The sequence below is a fragment of the Anser anser genome (assembly GCF_964211835.1).
Source record: "Anser anser genome assembly, chromosome: 2".
NCBI classification, from domain to species: Eukaryota; Metazoa; Chordata; class Aves; order Anseriformes; family Anatidae; genus Anser; species Anser anser.
In genome coordinates this window covers 34,969,337-34,993,700 of record NC_139721.1, presented here as the reverse complement: position 1 = coordinate 34,993,700, position 24,364 = coordinate 34,969,337, and the positions used below count along the sequence as shown (strand labels likewise).

The window sequence follows — 24,364 nt, the reverse complement described above, 5'->3', positions numbered from 1 at the left end:
CAAGACAAAGATTTATATTTTACAAGGAAAAAAAAAAAAATTATCACCACTGTTATCACCACTGGCATATAACAATTGGTAGTAAAACACTATTTCATAAAAGCACTTCAAGGCTAGATTTAACTAACATGACATTGGAATGCTTCCTTAACAGAAAACAAGTTTTTAAACAGAAAAGAAAATAAAAAAGGAAAAAAAAGAAAAAAAAAAGAAAAAAAAATCACAAACCACACACTCTCCTTATTCTGCATGTGCTAAAATGAGGTAAACCCAATGTCTGGCTATTGACAAACCAAAGTATCATTGTGAAATGATTTTTTTTAATTATTATTATTTTTTTGTCTGTGCTATCAGAATGAAATGAAGCTAAAAGATATATACACCATGCATTAAGAAAAGATGAGATTTGCCAGAATTTTCCTGGGATTAATTAAGAATCATTATAAATCCCTCTCTTTTCTCCAAGCCTCTCCAAGCTAAATTTACTCCATTTAGGTAACAAATGCAAAGTAGGCATGGAGGTATTTTCCAATCAAGTCATCCACAACAAAGCAATCTGATGCTGTTTTAGAGAATTTTTTAAGCTTTCAAAATATAAAATTGTTCTGGAGACCAAATGATATATATATTCCTCTGTGCAAATGGCGTCCTCCAGACAGTAAAATGAAACGTGTGTATGTCATCAAAAAATTCCTGCATAGGTTTTACAAGAAGCTGTCAAAAGCCTTGATATTTACTCCCGGCTGCAAAAACAGTTGAATGTAATGAAGAGGTAAGTAATGCTTCTCAGTGGAATTGGGTCTTTGATTGCCATACAAGTGAAGTGTAAGCAGGAATATCAGCATCAAGGACAGAGATGAACACAAACAAGCCCCTGTGCGAACGTGCCAGGCAACTACCACTACCACACGCAGCATGTTTCACCACAATTCTCTCCATACCTTCTCTGCATTTAAGCTCCTTACCTTTTTTTTTTTCCTTCCTACTACTTTCACCACCTGTGCTTAAGTAGATACTATGTAAATTATTATAATCTTATTAGCTTTAAGTGGTCACGTCTGCAAACATGGGCACTGCTTTCGCCAATCAGCTTTCCCTAATCTGCACACTAATATTGCTCTTGCTGTGCCTCGGGATTGACTGTCACGAGGTCAAAACTGTCACCTGAGCTAACACGGACCCCAGGAATCACACTCCAATTTCCCCCTCTTCTGCTAAATTAGCATCGAGCTAATTCCCACTTACATGGAAAGTAAGTGTCAAATCATCATTTTTTTCATTTTTGAGATGTTTGTTGTATCACGTATGTTGCCCAAAGGTGGTGACCTCTCCAGCTTACGTGAGCAGTTGGTTGAAGAGAAAATATCAGATCCCACACCTTCATGACTCAACATTTTCTGTGTTCCTACCTGGTTTACAAATGAAGGGAGCCAAATTCAGCAGTTCCTTCCTTGTAATAAGTATCTCACCTTATTTTTGGTGCTTTATGTGAAAAAAAAAATAAAAAAAAAATCTAAATCTGCACTTTGTCTACCTACTATTCCACTAATAAATTAAATCTATCAGGAACAAAAGTTCTTTTAGCTAGATTTAAATGGGCAAATTACTACTATTATCCTGAAGTTATTCAGCCAGCGCTTAGCTTGGTGTGCAGCACACAAATAGCATCTATGTGCTAATTTATTTGTAAAGATTTTTCAATGGTTAAATGACAGTTTAAAACCATTTCAATATCCAGAATATCCTTGTGAGAATAATTCACTTGTGGTGACCTAAATATTACTGATACAGCAGTGATAGTGCTCTTTTGCAGCACAACTTTAAAATCTGCATTAGACCAGGTAAGTACTGATGCAGGTAAGCTATGCTTCAGTACAGGACAATAAGGAAAATATTTCACCAGGTTGGGAAATTTATCTTTTGGGAGGAGAAAGGAGGAAAGCACATCATGCTTTATGCTATCTGTATGCAAGATGCAGTCTAAGAAATGATAGCTTTTGTAGGTTGTTTTTTCAGAGTGAGTATAAAGGAAAACTAAATTAGATATTTAGATAACAGTGAAAGGAAACTATGCTTACTAATACAGTACACAGGAGTTTCACCTACTTACCAAAGTGTAGATAAGAACTTTTTGTTCAACTTATAATGGAAACCTTCGTACTCAGACTTGAGTGATACTAGAAGAGTCATTTTAACTATTTTATTTCCATCAATGATTAAGAAATGTAAGCACCTCTGTTATACTGTGGAAATAATGATCAGAATTAAAAAACAAACAAAAACAAAAACAAGAACAAAAAAAAATGGCACTATAAAGCGTGTGTCACTTGTTAAAGGTTTAATATATCCCTTGGACTGGTCAATGTGCTAACATGTTTTACATTTTATAGAAGCACACAGCATATTTATTAAGTAGATGTAATTGTTGGAGATGTTTCAGTTACTGCAATATAAAACTGGTTAGTCTATTATTTACAAAATAGTTGTGTAAGTGTCCTTCATTTAGATTTCTGTTTTAATCAGTGAAACTATGGAAATAATCCCACAATATTTCTATAAAGTTTCAATAGTACAATTTCAGTAATAACGTTTCAATACCTTCTTGTGCTTCAAAAAGAAGATGAAAGAACATAAGTAGATAAAATAGCTTCCTTTCTCAAGTATGAAACCCATCTTCTTAATTAATTTTCCTTTCTACTCCATACATTAGGAACATTTTTCCCTATCAAGTTAGATTTCGGTTTTGCATCTCCAAAGCAGAACAAATCCAGAATACCTACCTGAAAATGGAATTTATTAGGTAGAAATCTGGCAATAATAGCCCCTATTTTCGGGTGGAATAGCTTCCATGCAAACAACAAATTCATCCAAGTCATTAACGCAACAGAGACACACATTGAAGAATTACGAATTACGCTACTACCTTTAAGATCAAGATTACTCATTGAATTTTTCGTTGAGGTCTGATGGGTAACTCCCAACAGACCCCAGGCTGTGCAGGAAGCACGGGGCAGCACTGATGTGCTCCAGCCTCCTCCGAGAGGTTGCTGCTTCAATGGCTCCGGGCAAATTTTGAGTGTGGCTCAAACATGGATATCTGCCCATTGGCATAAGAGGAAAATATACGGGTGGGATTTTTAAATGCCCAAGTTCTTTGTTTTTTTTTGGGGGGAGGGAGAGGTTTGGAAGGGTTATTAAAAATCTGTAGAAAAATTAGTCTACAATAAGGTTTGCTGCTTGGCATTTGAGAAGAGTAGGATTCGTTACACTGTATTTTAACAAACTAGAAAGTTTCAAAATCTTGTGTGACCAAATCAATCAAACTCATGTGGTAGCAGTCACTGAGCCATTTAAGTGCCTTAAAGCTTTCATCAGCAGCTCTTTGCTGCAGGTACAGGCATGGCTGAAGTGAATACATTTGTCTCCAAAAAGAAATGGAATTAAACCCAGCAGTCAATGTACAGTGCAAGCTTCAACATGAAGAAAAAAAAATAAAAATGAAGGAGAAAAAGAAACACCTTTATTTTATCTGTATTTGAAATTTCTTCCTTCCTCCAAAAAGCATATTTCATTACCTTATTTATCTTATTACCATATGCTTGCAATTTCCACTCTCCGTAAAAGTCATCCTGGAAAACCAAAGGCAAATTTTTTGTGAACCACAGTTATAATAAAATAACCCCCTCCATGAAATGGTCTAAAAGCTTGGAGTGCTCTCGCTCCACCTCCCCACATCTGGCACACGCATCGGATTACAGGCCAGGAGGCAAATCGAAGAGACGGAAAGGAAGATAGTGGCTGCATCACAAATATAGAAGCGTGCCTTCTACAAGTCGGACTTTTTTTTCTGACTGCCGATGTGTTGAAGTGTGACAAATAAAACCAAACACGGGAGAAGCCTGCACACAGACAGGCAAACAACCCCCCGCTTTGATCAGTTCCCTGAAAGGCACTGGGTTACACGAAATATGCTTGGATGACTTCATAACCAGTTCTCTGTGCCAAAAATGCAACCGGACTTCTGATTTTGTTAACTGACAAAGTTCACAGGAAAATGGCAATTGTTAGTCTCTAATTCACAAGACTCTTTTCACTTTATCTAATCTGTGATTTCATGGGCACAAAAGAAACCCAAACCTGCCAAATGGTCTAAATGCCTTATTTTTTTGTCAGATGAATAAACACAGTTTATCCATTGGTCTTCTTGCTGTTTAGGTTTTGTAAACTCAAAACTCGAACGAGAAAATGCCTGCATTGAGAACAACAGGAGAACTGAATGAGCTTATTGGTAGTGCTGTTTCCCAGATCTCTCTCTGAAGTCGCACTTCCTCATCCCTTCATCCCCAAGTCAGCAGCAGAATGACATAAAACTTTCACCACGTCTTTAAGGCTTAGCAATAAATACCCTGCAGTCTGAATTATCAAAATTATTCAGAACGGTCAAATGATTTTTTTGTTCAAAACCAACTTGGCACGGTAGTCAGGAAATTAAGCCAAACAAGAACGACAAAAGTTGAATTCTTTTTGCTAAGCTAATTGATGGCTGTACCAAAATGAAACATGCAACTGCATATGCAAAACTTTCAAAGACGCACTGTGTTACAGTTACAAAGCGACTTCCCCTCTGTGCCCGGTGTAATATGATCGTAATTGCTGTGAAAGGGCGAGAGACCGACTATATGTTAAATCCTGCCATCTGTAGGTGCTTTACACAGTTCCATTTGCTGCTGCCGGGTCAAAAGTTTACAGTATTTTCACTTGTTCATAACCAATCACAGGAGTCTTTGCTATGTGTAATCTTTGACCCACTCTCAAAGCAATTTTTGTATTATACAGTCATATGATTACACCGAAGAAAAAACAACCCACACGTTTTATTAAGAATACACCTCTTGTTGGTTAGCTTAATAATTATTATTATTATTTCCATATTCAGTAAGCATACTGTATAGATATTGTTCTTCCCCGTGAACTCCCTTGGAGCACAGCAACTGTACTGAATTTTCCCCGTAAAACACTCCGGCATTTCTGGCTATTTGCAATTCGGAACCACATGCAAAACATGGCCGGAAAGCATTTATTGTACCTGTAGTTTTAAAAGGAGGGCAAAGCAACTGCTCAGTTTGTCCTAATGGGGAGAAGAAGCTCTGTGGACATTTCAACTAATATTCACAGTGAAAACAAAATCTGTCTTTGAAAATTAAGATTTTCACAAGAGGATTCCCATCTATTTAACTTAAAAATTGAATATGCAAAAATAGATTGCATGAAGATATTTATGTTGGTGATATCATTATTAAAATATTTACATAAGTAGTCCCATGAGCAACAGAATTAATAAAGCCTCATCTCCCACAGATTTACAGCTCTTCGTTGGTTGACTTTGGTGTCTGGAACAGTGAAAGCTTTGAAAGAAACTTTTTCCACAGCTGGGACATCTATAAAAAAAATGTATTTACCCATTCCTAGGATTCATAGGCCACTAACAAGAGTATTTCATGCTATTTCCCTCTGTCAGGACACCTTTAGGTGCTCCCACCTATATTCAGCTACCTGTTTTCACAGAGCCTGTGGGTTCTGCATTTTGAGACCTCTACACTTTGCTGAAAGATTTGACCAAAATCACCAACAGGTTCAAAAGCTACTGAGGGAAGATGAAGGACCAACATGTGTGCATGTATACAAGTGCATGGTATGACCTTATGAGCCTTGTTTCCATAGGAAATGAGGCTAAAAATAAATATTTGACCTTATTATAATTTCACAGAAAGCTAATTTAGATGGCCCAAACCAGACAGCTGCTTATACTAACCAGCCTTTTATTGCCTAAAAGAAGCATCACAATATTTAAATGCACCTATGGTGGATTTTTCTAGACAGTTTTCAAAGGAAAACAGGCAAACAGACTGCATATATATTCTAGTAGGAGATAAATGTAAAGAGATACATTTTCAAGGACATTTATTTTACTGTAGTCTATGAATTGTGATAGATTTGTGATCCTTTAATTTTTTCTTGTAATTGAGTATTTATTCAAGTGCATTCTATCTCCAAGGACAAGTCAACACTCATGAATAGTTGCATAGCTGTCTCATGTTTAACTCTTACATGCTAAACCCTTCGTAAATGTAACAGAGAACAAGAGCAAGCCCTTTCCACCGAAAATATCAATTAAGTAATATATAACAGTGAATAATCAAATTAATAACATTAAATCATTTCTAAGTCCATTTCAGTCCATAAGCTAAAATATGTTCACAAAGTTCAAATTGTTATGAAATCACAATCATTTACTTAAAATAAAACAAAACCAAACCAAACAAACAAAAGAATAAAAATTACCCCTATAAATAAACCAAAATAGAATGTAAGGCCAAAATGGTCTATCTTACCTCTTGTATAGCAAAGACCACAGGATTTTGCTTAGCAACTCCTAAAGCAAGGCTGATATGCTGGCATCCGTCAGCTAATTTTACTGCTTTTGTGCTTTGTTACCAACAATCTACTCAATTCAGAAATGACCACGTCTGGACATACACATAGAATCAAAAGCAAAACGCACAAAGTATGTGCTTCTAAATCAGTGTCTGCACTTGGAGATTCTTACATGGCTCTGTTCTGCAAATACACTCAGAAAAGAAGTTGCTCGATTCTCAACAATCATCATTCCTGTCTAAAATCTTTAACTTCTAGACACAGTAGATCTTTGATCTATTTGTGCACTTAATACTTGAATAAATCCCCATGTCCTTAAAAATTTGCTGATTTTTTTTCTGACATTTTTTGTCCCTTATTAACAAGAATGACAGAATATTAATTTAAAATTTTTAAAATTTTAAAGTTTCACTACTTCTACTGAACTCTGTAATTTTTCTTACTGTAGGACGATGAAAGAACTCCATCTAAAACAGAAAAGAGAATTGAAAGAAAAAAGGAAAGCTCTTATGACCAAAAGTTGGGAGAAGCCCTGAGAACACCACTTAATTACTGAAGAGAAGAACCAAAACATTGCAGTAACAAATATACAAGAATATTGCTAGGTAGGAGTCTCACCAGAGTAAAAATACACAAGATCTGAACCCAAGTAGTTACACATCCTTTCAAGAGGGACATCTCTTCACTGTAAAATACTATCCATCAAGTTATATACTATTTTCATAAGCTGAGTATTCTCAGTCAACAGCTGACAATGTTTCTCTGTTCAACAGGACACAGAAAAACCCACTGGGACTGTTGTATTTCTCCCAGATCTCCCCCCCCCCCCCCCAAAAAACAATTACAATAAAAATCAACATTTTAAAGCAATGAAACAGAGATACCCAACTGGAAAAATAATGGCAGATGTTATTTTATATAAAAACAAGAAATTATAAAATAATCAACACTAGATTACATTAGATATAATCTATTAGATACTATACAAACATATATGTGATTTATTTTATATAGTATATACCTAAATATGAAAGAATAAATAAAATGTGCACACGTACACATATAGCACTCAGTCATATGCTAACAGGGTTGGTGTCACCTATGACCCAGGCTAGGAACAAGCAAATAGTCTTTCATCCAGGAGCAAGAATCTGAGAACAGCAAGATAGCTGATGTTTAGAGGAAATCCACTCAACTTATCAGCAGAATGGGCAAAGAACAGTGGGAAAACCCTGGTACAAAGAAAGCCAGATGACAGAACTAATTACTAAGAACAGAAACGTGAAGGCTGAAGGTACCCAAAGGTACATACATGTCTGAACAAAGGGCGATTTTTCACCCTGGCAGAAAAGTCTGATCAGGAGCAGAGCTCAAACAACTGCAACAGAAGACAAGAGCGAAGGAGAGAAGCTGGTAAGCCAAGAAATCTGAGTAGGACCCCAAGATGATCTAGTAGCATGGAAATGCTGTGTAGCCATTTGCCATTTCATCTAAGTTTGCACATCATTTCTAATTTTTCTACAATTAAAATAAGAAAGTTTGCAGCAAGAGAGCATGAGTTTATACTACTGTTTGTAGTACTGGGGAAATTTGGAGAGTTCAACACTGATCTTAGCAATTTGGTTAGCTGACCTGTGTGGGCCCCATTCCTGTCAAGGAGAAACAGCCTGTCCCCAGGAAACAGATCTTTCATGCTAGAAACCATACAGGAGCCTGATGAGGCTCAATGGGATTTACAAGTACGTGGATTTCATGTGGGTCCACAGAGCACCAACAAGGGGGAACTGCAATGCAGGAGAATCAGTGCTTCTATTCAAGTTAATTAAAGAACAATTCTGCAAAAAATACTAGAGGCTAGAGGAATTGCAAAAACTCTCTAAAGCAGTGCATATGGTTCTCTGTTTGTCTGTTTTTGAATTAAGCAATATAGATTATTTAAATAGACATACACAGCAGTAACTTAAAGATTCTTCTACCGTCAGCTGAAAGAGGTAAACATAGCAAAACTAGAGTCTTCTTTGTACATGACTTTCCTATTATTTCATTTTTAATTGAATCATCTTCATTACTATAAGACCCTAAAGGTTCCCTAAGTGTGAAAATTCTTAAAACAGTCAATATGAAAAATGAAGAATTTAAAGAAAATATAAATAATATAAAATCTGAAATCTTCATTTAGCATTTAATCTTACAATAATCAGATTACACAACCAAGCATGGAGATAATTGTTAGAGAGGACCTTGTTTGGGATGACCTGCTTATATTAAGTAAGTACTCCGTGCTCTCGTGTAATGACTAAGTGTATTATCTCAGAATAATAAAATCTTTATAGGCTATGACAGCATACCAATTAAGAGCACATGTAATAATATATTTTTATTATTATTATTTCACATACATATATATATACAGAGCTTTCCAGCTTCTTATGATCTTTTCAGGTTTAATAGTTACTGTCTGAAATCAATTTTGAAATTCTCCTAAAAGCCAATATAAAACCATAGTATCAATGTCTCCTCAGAAAGTACTATTTGACTTCTCAAATGGCAATTAGAAGTTTGAAACTGAATTACTTCATATGCAAATAAGAGACTTTTTATATACCATGATAGTGTTTTTAATGAACGGTGTTGAAGGATGTGGTTTTTTATTAAAAGAGGTCACTTCTCACAAGGTCTTTGCAAATATATTTTGGTGGTTGGATATAGATCCTCCCACCACCTAATTCTCACTGACCTCTCCTCCAAGCCCTCACAGCAGTCACCAGCCTGACCAACCTGTACATGCCACAAGCACCTGCCCTAGAAATGCTGCAAAGATGCATCAATGAAATGAGACTGAACCACAGGAGGAGGGAAGATCTTCTACTGAGCTCCTTCCACTCCACCTTCTCCACTCCCCTGGTGGCAGCCCTCTAACCTGGACCGTGGCAAGCTCTGAATAATGAATGTCCAGCTGCTGGGCAGCACCTGCTCCTTCAGAGCTGCTCACTATCTTCTTTGGCAAAAAGCAGAGATGCAAACTCCCTGCAGGCTGGTGGTGGCCCACAGACCACCATTTGGACCCTACTACTCTACGAAATAAGAGCAACCCATTCATTTAATCGAACTGACCAGCCCTACTGTCTTCTTTTACAACACAACCCATTCCAATCCCTTAATTCAATGATAAAACACAGCACAATGTGAGCACATTTCATCACCTGGGCTTGGGTTGGGAACTGAGCCATGGAGGAAACTACAGCCATGTCATGCTAAGCAAAGAAACATGAGTAACTCTTGCAAGTGCCTAAGATAAGGCTCTTCTGAATGAATGATGATAATGTTATATTAATGTTATAATAAATTATTACCTACACACAGATACTGAGTATGGAGAAGCTCAAGTTTAAGCTGTGCAACCACTCCCCTTCAGAGCAGGAGCTGTATGTTCTCTTAAAATATTGGAAGACAAGAATAGGAAGGAGTCCTTTACACAGTTAAACATGTTATAACCCTTACTGTGTCTAAAAGTTTCCAAATTGTATTTAGAATGAAAGAAACACCTCAATATATCAAACAACTGCGTTATTTTTTTCCACAGGACACAATGCAGTTCTCACTTCCCTTGGTCTTCCCTTGTCGCCCCCATTAAATTACAGCCAAAAATTCTGGGAAGCTTCAAGCAGAACTCTGTCCTGATTTCTGTCTCCTTCATAATTGTTAGATGTAACCTGCTTTTTTATGCAGAGGCTGTTAAGACTTCTTTTGCTTTTAAAATTCCATTCAGAGAAATAAATCAAGGCTCTCTTCCATTGATGCATCTCTTCTGGTTGTTCCAGCGACAACAAAATGGGTTAGCCATCCTCTCCCGAAGAATGGAAAACCTTGGGTAGTGCTGTATGAAATAGTCCTTAAATAAAGATGGTCACTATAAATGTATGATACTTCACAAGGCCTTGAGTGAGCGCCCTCCACTATTTATCTGATAGTTGAAGAGGAAAGCTAGGAAAGGGAAGGAAAAGGAAAGCTAGGAAATTTCTTTGCCATCATATTATGTTTAGGACAGAGTAATGCTTGTTGAGCTCTGCCTGAGGGTTTCTTACAGGGCTATGCAAAATGTAGTGCCTCCTCTCATGTGAAGAAAGGCCTCTCCAAGACTGTCAGAACAAGAAATGTCCACTGGTGATCCTTGTATGTGGTGGGAACCTCACCCTCAGCAACCAAGCAGAGCTTCCTCAAAGAAGCTCTCCTGGAGAGCTGCCTGTCCCTGGACAGGCTCCTCGTCGGTTTTTCCAGTGAGCAGAGTAAGCAGGGAAAATTCAGGAGGTATTTGCTGCTCAAGTGCCTGATATCAGCAGAGGCAGAGAAGTGATGACAGGCCCTTTCTGGATGAGAAGTTAGAGCTCTCCTCAAAGGCCCCAAACAGCCTAAAACATATTTGAAATGACCTGTGAGTGTACAGGAGCAGAAGAGGAACTCTTTCTTACCCTCTGTACTTGCTGTGCTTTTCTGCCGTACCCAGTGCATGAGCAGAGTCAAAGACAGGATGGGCGAATTAACTCAGAAAAAAAAAAAAAAAAAAGCTGTCCAAAAAAGCTGAGCAATCAGTCCTCAAAAAATTAATGATAAAAGACTTTGAATAAAGCCAATTTGTAATGGAATGTAAGAAGGGAAGTCCCTGAAGAGAGAAACTGTCTACCAGCTCTGCAGCAGGTTTTGCTGCCCCATGCAGTTTAGCGTGGCGAGGAGCCAACTTGGCAGGGTGCTCCCTTCCACGCGGAGCCTGGACACACGCCAGGCACACTCGCAGGTCTCGGCGCTGCTGCCAAGCTCGAGGGGCGATCGAAGCTCCCGCTTTGCGAATCTGCAGGCCTGGTTACGGCCGAGAATATTTGGGTTTTAAAAATGTTCTTAAGCAAGTCGAGTTCCCTCTGTTTATCCAGGGACTGAACATGTGAAATAGAATACTTCACCCAGCTAGAGAAAATGAGCCACAGATTGTTAATTATATGGCTATTTGCACTTTGACTGGAAGAGGAAGTAAGCTGGTTATAACTACTTTGGGCTTTACTCCGGCAACTGCATTGAAACCACATTTATGACAGCTGAAACTATGCAATTTATATAATGTGGGCACTTCCTGTTTTTGAAACGAGTACTCCACTACTATTACTTAGCTCATGGTAACGTTTCTGGAACCGGAACGTAGCAAATGTGTGCACTTTTGAAGACCGGTCTTAAGATCTTAGTTTCCTATTTTTAAATGGGTAGATTAAAATGCATATATTGGACTGCTGCTGTCAAGCATCTCTATTTCCAGGACCTAAGCATATTCCTTGGGCGTCAGGAAGCACATATGCTGTCCACGTGTGAGCCCGAAACGCCCAGCTGTCACCCAGGGCATGCTCAGTTCCCGGTGACGTGGTCACAGTCCCTCTCGGGCACTTTGCCTTCCACCAAGCACGCAGCCTGCGCTCTGATTTACACCCACTGGCAGACCTACCTTTTTCCACTCAATGTGGAATATCTCAAGTAATTTGTAATAGCAGCTTTGTTATTCTGAACGGTACAGCATTCATTCTTAATCGTGGCAAGGATATGTTCAGTTTTATAAACACTGAGCATGTGGAATAACACAGTCCTTACAGCATAAATAATCATAAAAAAAATCATTATTTCACCCGAAGATAATTTTGAAAACACCATTTAATAACCCTAATAAGCAACAGGATGTTTCCTATGTCTTTCCTTTTACTCCAGTTATTTAAATGGATCTCACAAACCAAACGTCTGCAATGAATGCAGTTAGATAAATCAGCATTCTGCTTTTCCATTGACAAGTATTTTCCTAACAGATTATAGTGGGAAGGCATCTATAGAGAGATCAATTAAAAATCAAATGCATATTGATAAATTCCTGATGATAAACTGTGATGATAATCTTTAGTTACAAAAAAAAGGGGGGGAGGGAGGTTACGGAGGGGAATTTAGTTTACATTATATTGCTTCAGGTTTATTTCCTGACATAAAGCTTGAGATTCAAGCATCTTCCACAAATGTATTTACAGTGTAGGTCACCAAAAGCCTTAATACGGAGAAGAGCCAGCATTTCTATTACCTTTAAATGCTTTGCTGTCCAAGATCACAGCCCGTTACATCTGACCATTGGATCCAATCCTGTAACTGAAGTTTTGCAGTGCTAACAGAGAGTGAACTATTGCAGACCTCTACATCTCAGACTAGAAGAAGATTAAATAAAGGTTCAATTGAGAAGTTCTTATGCAAAAAAAACTCCAACCAAAAGAAACACTGAAGCTAAAACTTCAAATTCTATTACACCTGATGTAATAAATTCTCTTTACTTAACTTTCAAAGTAAACATGGTGAAAGGTTTAACTCGTGCACTTCTTTGAAAACACTTCTCGCGGTCGCCTTCTTCCTGCCTCAGTTGCAGGCATGGTTTCGAAAGGGCCCGCAAGCCCATTCGCCACCAAGAGCCTGGTCCCACCGCCCTTTCTCCCAAGCCATCTTCAGCACAGACACTGGTCCAGCCCCACGGTTAGCAAGTTCAAGGAGCTGAAGAGCCAGCCAGCTAACCCAACCAAACATGTGGTTAGCTGACCGCTATTTCAGGTCCCTGAGCCAACTCACTCACGAGCTGTGGTGGCAGCAGCACTGGCATGAGGGAGATGGGGCAATACCTCAGCTGGAAGGCTGCAAACCACTCTTTGGGAAGCCATTAGACCAAGATTAGCTGCAATGACACCACAGCAGTGACACCCTCACAGGAACTGGCCCTGTGTTGAGCCTCTACCCTCCAAACAAGGGAGGACATAGACAAATCCAGTTCTCAGGGTGCAGTCTAAGGTCCCCAGTTACCCTAAGAGCTTCACTGAGCTAAAGACTCAAACTCAATGCCTCAAATAATTTTTTTTTTAAACCTTCTTACTTTTTTTTTTTTTTTGGACTAGAATTTACTGTTTCTACATCGAAGAACTCATGTCCAGAGCTTCACAATCTTATCCCCCAAAAGACTGTGAGGATTTCTAATACGGAAAAAAAGAAGAAGAAGAAAAAAAAAAGACTTCATGAAAGCAGCCCAGATTAGCTAAACGATACATCATAGTGGAACAATTCTGCTGTTAAAGATTATGCAGATGTTATGATGGAGGCAAAGAAAGACTTTCTTTAGCTACAGCACAGCTGCTGCAAACAACTTCAAAAAGACTTGGCACAGGACTTCAGCCACAAAACTTCCCCCTCGCTTCATTTCATGCATGTCATCTGAAACTACAGCAAGCTGCACCAAGGACAAAGCTAACACGAGGGGAGTTTGGAACATCTTATCAGTAGGGCAGTTCCTTGCACTGCCAATACTCAAATGCACCTTCACAAATCTCAGCTATACTTCTCCATTCCTTCTCAATTTAGCAATCTCTCACGAAAAAGAAGAAAAAAACAAAGCACAACACAACATTAATGGTATGGCAGACTGCTGTACCTCTTATTTATACTTGCATTACCTTCTACTTTAGAGATGGCAACCAAATTACAGTATATTTAACATATATTAAATCTTCAAAAAATAGCCATAATAATAATAAAAAAGAAATTATCCATTGAAGTAAAATTAGAAAGTACTAGCAGTTTCAGTTCGCATTCTTTATTACCTATACACTGAGCTACTCCGAACAGTCAAGTACCCAGACCATGCAGCTGACTCTAACAGCTTACAATCACATTGAATGTTTGTGTTTAATGCCAGTCTTGTATCTTCTATGTCATGTATGCACCACAAAGAAAATGTATATTCATTGTCTAAATTCCAAGTTCAGCTTTTCCCTTTAAATCCTGAACAAAAAAGGGGTCAAAGCATTACTACCCAAAAAGAACTTGCACTGGTTTTTTATATTTAACAGTAAAGCACAAACAATTTAATTTTGTTTGCATACTAACATTATACTTGTGATTTCCTTTCAATGATTACATTGGGAGGAAACATACCTGAGAAATATAAACTATTTTAAGATGTGTGCATGTGCATGAGATTAAATTAATGCATTTCTGATGCATATGAACAGAATCTTAGAAACTGTATTAAAATGTTCCCTTTTTCCTCTTTTATTAATTCATAGGATGTCAGCTCTTTGACAGTTAAGATGCTCTCACTTCTATCACATGAGGTCATAAACTGATTTGTCATTTCTTCCTACAAATGTAAAGTCACATTCAAAAAATTAATACAAATGACAAAACAGCAGCAGGAGCAACTAAAATACTGTTAACACGCAAACTTTCTCTGTAAGCAAAACAGAGCAGAAAAAACTACAGAAACAAGGAAACAATCGGAAATTTAGTGTTTTTTTAATAGCTCAATTACTTCATTTCTAAGAACTTGATAAAAAGCTAGAAATCCGTGGTCTTATAAAGAGTATTAGTAATGTTGAATAAAAACAAAAGTGAAGAAAACTCATTAAAACAACGGTAAAACTTGAAATACTAGAAATACTAACTGTGGTATTACTATATTCATGAAAGCATAACATTTCAAAATGACCTACTTTAATAATAATAAAAAAATGAAAGGATACGGCCACTAAACCCCAGCCTCTACCACCTTTATAAGGCACCATCTACTTCTCAGAATTAGGAACAGACTCATGAAACTGAACCAATTTGTTCAACAGATGTTTCAGTTAACCCAAAGGAATTTTTACTTTTCTATTGTAGAAATAAAGAGCCATGAATAAAATTCCACTGTTATTAGCAGCTTTCAAAATATATTAGCTCAAAATCAGCTTCCATCCCCATTATTTCTTCCACCTAACAGAGAACATTTTCCATGCCGGCCGAGACGTGTCGCTGAAATAAAGTAGGCGCATTGATAACACAACTCCCCCCTCCCGCCCCGTTTCATGGCACACACAGGAACGGTACAGTTTTTATTTTGCTTGGCATTCCTCTCTCCGGGTTAGCCGATAATCCTCCCTGCGCAGCCGTGCCAGCGCAGTGCCCCGCGGCTCCCCTGCTGCTCCGGCCCCCTGCCTTTCTCCAGCAGCCGCCGTGCGCTGGGTGAGCGTTTTGTAATAGGCGCTGTTGCATCAGTCTAATTGCAACATCATTCCCAATGCTCTAGGTAAGGCAAGTAATTTCATTTTCAGCTTCTGCTCATAAAACGCGGATCGCTTCAACCTCTCCCCCTCCTTTTTTTTTTGTTTATGTTTTAAGTGCTGGGATTTACAGAGACGCTCGCACTGCAGGGCAGCAGTCAGACAAAAATATCTCAGGTTTTCTTAGAAAGCAGCACTTGGAAATCCTGCTCTGTGCCTGAAGCATTGCTGCAGCCTTCCACAGAGCCAGATGCAGTGGATCCCCCATGAGCAGGCTAGAAGGGGAATGCACATTCTAACTCTGTGTATTTAATATAATATTTAGCTACTATTAAAGCTTCATGGCTTTTACTGTCTCCCTCTTCTGCAATAGAGAGTAACAGCTTATCTGGCAAGCACGCTCACTATGTTTCCAGGCACCAAAGACACGCTCTTGGTTAATTCATAAAATCTGATCTAACGTTAGATATTTTGCATTCAGGTTAGCTAAGTTAAAACAATATTTAGCCTAACCATGCCTTGGCCAAAAATTCACTGCTATCTAGTGATTACAACACTATTGTAGCTGGCTATGGACATCACACAGGGAAAACACAAATCCTGAGGCTGAAGAAATGCAGCTGAAATTCTGACCTCAAGCCATTCTGATAGTGGGTATTACAAACACTGTGTACTTTGTACCTGATACAATAACCAGGCACAAGAGGCATGTGCCTGGGATGAACGATGAATTTACTTGTCATTTCAGTTTTGTGCACACACATTATCGGAGCTGACAGCATCAAAAAATGCCCTGCTTCTTACACCCCAAATCATACTACATGATATGAACATCCAGACTAAAATCCAACTGTAAAGGCAAGCACTGACAGGAGGAAATGTCAGAAGTATGTTTCAGAGAAACCTGAGCTTTGCCTTTGTTTGCTTATGTGGCATGGTACACACCGCAGTCGTGTCACCCAATTCCCACAGCATCTCTGCTTTTTGCTCAGTGTACAGAAGTACCGCGAATCAAAACAGCGATCTGTTTTCCTCTTGGTATTTGCCTTACAGACTGATTCCGTATTTACTGCGTGCTATTCAAACTTTTTTCAGAAGATGGAACAAGTAATTTCTTTGTGAATTCAACGGCGCAGCCAGGCACTCGACAAACATAATGGTTACTCCCTCTGTTACTCCGTCACTCCTAACTTAGAATTCTGTTAGTCCTAACTTCCTAACCAGAGCAGAGACAGCTTTAAGGTCAAAACGATTCCCCAACTCTGAAGACAACTTTGTCTCCAGCTTGGCACAACTCAGACCTCATTTTTTTGCAGTACTTAGCATTACAGTGTGCTTTATATAGCATTTTTGAACCTCAGCCCCCGCTGCCTCACTCGCAGCTATCAGTGCTCAGCACTTTTCCAGATCAGATCCGAAGATCTCAAGTCACCCGCAAGAAAGCCAGACGCACAAAGGCAGGAGAAAAGGCCGGATTAAGCAACTTACCTAGCATCACAGCCAGGAAGAGAGTCCCGTTCCCCAGGGCAGCGTGCAGCTGCGCAGAGCATCAGCACAGCCCCTGCCCGCCGCGCGAGTCCCAGCTTCTGCTGTCACCGAGGCAGGGCTACTACGGAGAACTGCCTTCGCCACCGCATGCAGCAGGTTCATTCCCAGAGCAGGTCCATCCTGCGCACGTAATGAGGCAGGGGTCCTGTGGAAAAAAACAGTATGTCAGCACACGGGTAAGTAACATTCAGTTGTAACGCTTGCAAGGGGCCAAACTAAGGAGCTTTGCAAAGACACGCTCACTTGTGGCATATTTTGACTTGGACACTACGTACACCACTTCTGGCAAAACCAAATTGAGACAGCAGAAATTGTCAGTGCAAGGGTGGCACATGGGTACCTACACGAGCTAGCAGAGGAGTTGCAATCTTTATGTGTACCGTGCAGCTCTTGTGGTAAAGGAGTAAATGAGCAATGGTTAGCACCGGCAAAGCAATCTTCCCTCTGGGGACTAGCAGTAGGTGGTGGTCAGCATATTCCCAAGGAGCTTCTACTGGAACCAAAAGTATTTACGGTTATTCCAAGATTTTTACAGAAAAGGCCTTTCCAGAGCTCCTCTGCCTGCTTTCCTCAAGCTACATCCTTTGGCCCGTGTTGATTCAAGTCCCAGCCGTTCTTCAGTCCTACCGTCAGGGTCTGGGTCTCTTCAAACCCCCCACTCCCTACTGCTTTTCACCCCTCCTCGCTCTGTCATTTCCAGTGCTGGCTGGCAGTGCCATGCTCTGCCCCTGCCTCCCCATGCTTTGTCCCTCCTCCACTCTGACAGACAGTCACACTGACTCGTACCCTTGCCCACAGCTCTCTTTTCCACCCCATCACACACTTCTTCATCAGGACTCCCGCTGCCTCCTGGATTCGGTTTCTCAGTCCCTCTGCTCATCAGTTCTTGTGACCCTGTGTCTTATTATGTCCCACTCCCCTTCAACAGTCTCTTTCTTTCTTTCAGCCCAGATTTAGCCCTTTTAGTCCTAGTTCCTAACCTGCTGCCCACAAAAACACTACGGGGGACCACAGTGGCATAGGAGAGCCTCCCTGGGGGAAGACAGAGCAAGGATAAGGGAAAGACAGGGCCCTCGCACCCTGAGCCTGTCTCCCTGTTCACTGAGGGGGTTATCTGGGGGCTGGGACCACAGCGTGGCTCCACTCCTGGCTCTCAGGCACTGCCGTATCAGGTAGCTGGTTTGTCCTCCAGCCTAGCCTCTGCTCAGCTTCCATCCTCCCTGCCCAGCATGCACAGCTTGCTCTCCCTTATCCCAATTTTGTCAATCTTCTACCCCCTGGCTGAGTTTTCATGTCTCCAAATCAAGCAGTTTCTCTTCTGAAGCTGCCTGGGGAGAAATAATTGGGAATAAGAGAAGCAGGATTTTCTGCTCTCAGTTACAATGGCCAGTGGCATTCATTACCACCTGCTGAGAAGCTTGCCCAGGTGTATTTTAGCCCGTTCTTAGTGATGGGACACGTGCAATCCGTGCAGCATTAGAAGATGTGCAAATTTGCTCAGCAAGAAGGAAAACGCTGTCAATTGCAGCCATACAGCTCTAATGTGCTCAAGACGGCACGAGAGAACTGTGATTTCTTTAAAAGCTTACAGTTTGGTTAGATCTGAGATTCTCACAGTGCTGACAAAGGCAAAGATGTGACTCATAAGCCACTCTTCTTCCCCCAAAGCCTATCACCAGCACTTTCTGCACTACCATGTAATTTCTAGTTTCTGCTTCAAAGGGAGGGACGTGAGCATTTGCAAAACAAAAAGGTTATTTTTTTAGGGATAATACATAAGAAATAGCTACTTTTCCATGCATTCTTATAAACAGGTAAATAATTTTGGTAGAAAAAAAAATGAAAAAGAAATTAAGTTAGAGGCAGCTACCCAGCTTCAAACATTTCAACCCCAAAAGCTAATGTTTTGCAAAGTTCTAATAAATAAATAACTAAACCCTGACAATATCAGGCAGCTTTCCTTATTGCAATTCCTGGCCTTTCCCTTTCAGCCCTTAGTAGCACAAGTCATTCAGCTCACTAAAACAAGAGCTGCACAAATATGAAAACCTGAGAGCAGTGGTCAAGCTGCAAACGAGCTGCTGAGCTCGGGCAGTGCCTGGGAGAAGACCACGGAAGCCTCACTTGTCCACCACCAGTCCTGTTGCGTGCCTACAAGCAATGTGCAAACGCAGTACAGACAGGCAGCCACACGCAACCAAGCCAGTGTTTCTCAGCCGTGACCATTTCTATCCCAGAGTTACCAATGCTCAGCCGAAAAGCCATAAGTGCACATCAAACACTTCTAGGCCACAAGGACCTGACATAAAATGGGGTAGCTCAAATCACAAGGAGGGGCACACAGACCTAATAAAGATAATTTAAGCCAACCCATTTTGCTTCCCGTTTGCACTAAATCACAGCAGGCAGGTATCAGTTGCAAAGTCTCAGATGTGGAAGGGCAACTTTTTACAGTGCTATTGCTTGTGATCATCTGCCCCTGCCTGGAGGGGAAACAACCTTGTACGGAACTTGGGGTAACTTTTTCTTTCCTTTTCTCTATTTAGCAGCTATTTATGTCAACATGGGAGGAAAAAATATACAGAACCCAATGTCATTACATGTATGGTTAAGTAAAATACAGAAAGGGAAAAACCTCAAAATGGACAACACATTTCTTTTACAGTGAAATCCAATTTACGGATTTTTTTTTTTTTACTGAGCTCTTATGAGCAAACAAGACAACATTTTCATGATGGTTCTTGTAAATACGTCTGTATAAACATGATCCAGAAGAGCAGAACAAGAAAACAGAGAAACAGTGTCACATGTTCACAGCTGCATGCAAATTATAGCACAGACTAAATGCACCACAACAGTTATTTTTCAATAAGAAATAATTATTTCCAAGGAATGACTGACTATTCCTGTGAGACTGTATTTAGTCTAGAGACATCTGATGTACCTAATTTTCAAAAAGCACTTACTAACTCTGGGAAAAAAAAAAAAAAAGAAAGAAAGGAAAAAAAAAGAGTGACCTACATGCATTAAACATCAGTGTGTAAAATCATAATGAAGCATTAAACTCTTGTTTTCATTTGGATAAATGATTAATAAATACTTTTATTATATCTTAAATTTAATTTAAGTAATGCAACTGGCTATCGAGCATCCATAATAGCTAGGTTTTTCTTTAAAGGACAAAATAATTATCTGATCACTGGTTATAGTTAAGATGAAAAATATAATTAGGTTGAATTAAATTGCAGTGCTTTAATGTACAATCATGGAAACTACATAAATTTCTTCCTAGAAAAGAAATCAGAATTTTGTGCACTGTTTCATTAAGCAGAAGAACATATTGCTTGTCAGTAAAGGACTTTTTTACTGAAGAGAAAGGAAAAGAAAGCACTTCCATTCATACAACCCTGCTCAACTGATTAGAAGTATCAGGCACTGGTAGTTGTCTCTCTGCTGTAAGCAATCAAAGCTGACTTAGATCCTACAGACCACTATAGAGTGTTCCTAAACACTCCTCTGAAATCCAGCAGACCCCCAAAAAATGGTATCTGTTTGTTTAACATAAACCAACCTAATTATTTTGTCATTGAAATCAATATTTATGGGCTAAAACACTAAATCAAGTAGGAAAGCTTTAATGTAAAACAAATCATAAAACACTGATAAAGGAAATGCTTGAAAAGGCTCTAGAACTGCAGGTATTTATATAAGATTTGTGAATATATAAACACTTGGCTATATACGTCAAGAAAAAGGTGAGGCTCAGTGCAGTGAACTAATCATCAAGAAGACTGATCTTCCTTAGCCAGCTGGCTGGAGTATAGTAGTGAACAGCTTGCCCCAGAGCCAAGATTCATCCAAGACCATTCATTCATTTTAAGGTAAGACTTTTTTTTCCTTTTTCTTTTTTTTTTTACTTTTTTCATTTTCTTCTCTTTCAGCATTTTTAAAGTACAAGTTATTTCCTGAAAACCGTCATCAGTTCTCTCTTACCAATTACCACAAAAGCCACATTGCAATGCAAATAGTGTATTTGTTATGATCAACTTACTGGCATCATTTGATGAGCGATTACTCTCCATGTGGCAGAATGAATTATGTTAAGTTTGTTTAGGAAAGCTGTTCTTCAAATCTTAAGAAACACAGTTTCCTACAGTGCTAGAACTTTCATTCACCCCAAATCCACAAATCCTATTTTCCCTTTTAATTTCAAGAAGTATCTAAAACAAATTGACAAACGAAAATTGTCATATCCTAAATAAATACTGCTGCATTAGCATCAGCACAGAAACTGCTTCATGCATTGATCGAAACGTATGCTATAGTTCAAATTTTCTTTCAATCTGTTCAAATGACATGACACTGTAAGTTCAGTATAAAACATTATGGCTCCTATGCAAATAAGCAGGCTCCCAAATTAAGGTTGCTACTCCACAATACGGTGTGTGCAGCTGCTCGCAGCTTGTTCTCACACTGAAGAGTAGATTAAAATGGAATAGCAACCTTATACCTGTATACCATTGATTTTATTGACTTGGCTCATATTAGTTTAATAATAATATTAATAATATCTGAAGAAACATAAGTCACCAATACTAATAACAGCAGCTACAGCTTCCTACTGATGTGGCACACTGTCCATAATTTCATGGCTCAGCGTCATATGAGAGGAAGCAAGCGTCTTGCAAGCCACATCTGACACAGGAAGCACCCACACCACCAACCCTCTGCTGCTAACTGCGTCCCATGCACCATCACGGTGAGTTTGAGGGAATTTAGCTTCAGTTAAATATTTCTAATGTCACTCGCCTCTTCCATTCCTTACCAAGCATCTAGGGAAACATAGGGTGCAAAATGAGACAAAGTATCATTGCTTTATGGACATCAACTTATATCCCCCATTGATTTTCTTAGGATTTACAGCAATTGCAGGCACTGCTCTTGCTGGCTAAGGGTGTTAGTTGGTCATCATTTCATAAATGCTTCTTTTAGACCAATATTTAATTAAGCTCACCTCACTTTATGTACTCTACAAGACGATTTGTTTTTCTTACGCCATGAATTACAGTGCCAAAAATGTCTACAGAGCAAATAGTAAAGGTTATATAGTAGTATGTTATCCATATGGTATCAACTACAATAAATTTACTTATAGCCTGTTAAGTTTCCAAAAGAATGCATTTGAGTTTCAGATCTGTGACAAATTTAAGTTATATACTTATGTGTGATTTAACATTTTTAAAATTAAATCAGAGTCATACTAACAAGACTGAGTAACAGCACAGATACAAGTATATCTTGCGTAGAAAACTCAACAGAAAGTGCTTAGAACAGGTGCAAACACACCTGTAATATTTACTGGCTCTTACAATATCTCTCAGAGTGAAGATGACTCCTGGCATATATTTGGCAGTACTGTACCAAAGCAAACCTTTTAAAGTTCTCCCCTTATTACAGTGTCTTGCAACAAGAATGCTCTGTGACCATTTATTTTTGTCATGCCTTTTACTGATATAGGGACTTACTATAATTGTTAAACTATGCTTTAGTTTTCACCTAGGTATCTTCCAGAAACTGAAAAAGACACAAGAAAGTTCTCCAAAGGACAGAGAATTAAAAAATAAAAAAGGAGAACCGTGAAGTTTTATTGCTCCTAACCATACAAAAATGCACGTCACGTATAGGTTTCTTAATGAAACTGCTCATTACACTCTATTACAATATTTGTGCCTAATTTGTGAGACTTTGCAATTGAAATGTCAGTTTTTACACCATCTTGCTATAGTGTGCTGAGCTCCAGAAATTGTAAGTTTTGAGCCTGAAAGATATGAGTAGAAGCAGAAAGTATCTTCTAACAAAGTGAGCAGTTGTGGTTTTTGTTGCTTCAGACCTTGACAGCTCTGTTTAAATATTTTCTCCACTACCTCCTGGGCTACATTTGCAAAATCTAGTAATCTTTTTGAGGTCTCTTACTTAAACCCACAAATCCTTCCTCTGATGAGAATACCCCAAAACACCACCTTAAAAATTATGGTGGATCAAAATGCTTCCTTTAGTAAACGTATTCAGCTCACTAACCTGGCAGAAAACTAATCATGTTTTCTGTAGATTAGCAAATTGAATCACTTCACCAAGGGTTGAGAGAGGTTTTGCAGCCCGTGGGATGGGGCCCGACATGACAACCTGGATAAGACTGTGGAGAATAAGATGGGGAGAAGGGAAAGGGCGTTCATTTCTAGAAGCAGCCATTTTTTTCCCCTACCACTTTAGGTCAGTTTAGAGTACCATACCAAACCCTCCCTCACCTCTTGATGCTTCTCCTTTCTGCATACATAAATTAAGACTTACTAGCCCAAGGACTAGAAATCAGGTATGTGTGCTGCCAGGTGAGTGCATGTCTAAGGTAGACAACCTCCCCAAACTGAACACCTCTTCCTCTGCATATTGTGTCTCCTGTCTCTCCTACGGGGACCGAAGAATCTCTGAATACCCCAAAACAGCAATTTCTAAGCCGCAATCCATGGTCAATAGAGACGGAGTATAGACTATAGGTAGTCGGGCAGAACCGTATCTTACACCGTAATTATAAATGCCTACATTTCACTGGGTTATACCAATAGCCAGTGAGAAAACCGAGTAGTAACAGCTTAGTATTAACATCCCCAAAACTTAGGGAATGACCTAGTGATGGAACTTGTTTGGCATGGGTCCTTGTGGAAGGAACAAAGAAAGCCCCCCATTCAGCCAGTGGCCAGAGCGAGCCCCATCCTGAACCTGTGGTGTCTCAGGCACCTCTCTCATCTCTAGTCGGTACGGACCCCATGGCCACCACGTACTTCATACAACTCAAACTGGGCAGTGCAGCAGTTATGGAAGTTTTTTGTAAGTCCTTCAGCAAAGAGGAAAAAACAACAACACTAAGTATTTTGGTTCAAATCGAGCTGCCTGGTTTCTATTATTTTTTTGATTTGTTTCCAAGAGTCTTTTTTTTTTTTCTTCTTTAAACCAACTCACCCGCAACTTACTATGGAACCTAGATTTATTAAACAAAGACAAAAAGAAAACAAACAAAAAACCAACCAATCAAACAACAAAAAATGTTACTTTACCACATAATGTCCCCAAATCTGAAATTATTTTAATGCCTACCTCCAGTGGCAGCTACAGCACAGAAACAAACAATTATTACATATTAATCCCATGAATTTCTGAGCAAAAATGAATGTATAACATTAAAATAAAAATGTAAAATGAGATAATTCTATTCAGTATACTAAAAAACAGGGAGC

At 39.1% G+C, this 24,364-nt stretch overlaps 1 protein-coding gene across 8 annotated transcripts in view; it reads right to left on the bottom strand.

The window, feature by feature from the left end:
• Positions 1 to 24,364, bottom strand: part of NCOA2 (nuclear receptor coactivator 2) — a 198,610-nt gene that overhangs the window by 109,587 nt on the left and 64,659 nt on the right. For 4 of the 8 annotated variants that reach the window (XM_083824146.1, XM_083824144.1, XM_083824150.1 and 1 more), the window contains exon 3: positions 17,016 to 17,220. The exons of 3 other annotated variants lie outside the window; for them this stretch is intronic. The gene's annotated coding sequence lies outside the window, so the exon portion shown is untranslated. Of the gene's footprint in view, positions 1 to 17,015; positions 17,221 to 17,419; positions 17,548 to 24,364 lie in introns of those variants that run through there. One more of the 8 variants, XM_083824147.1, reaches the window with a different exon arrangement.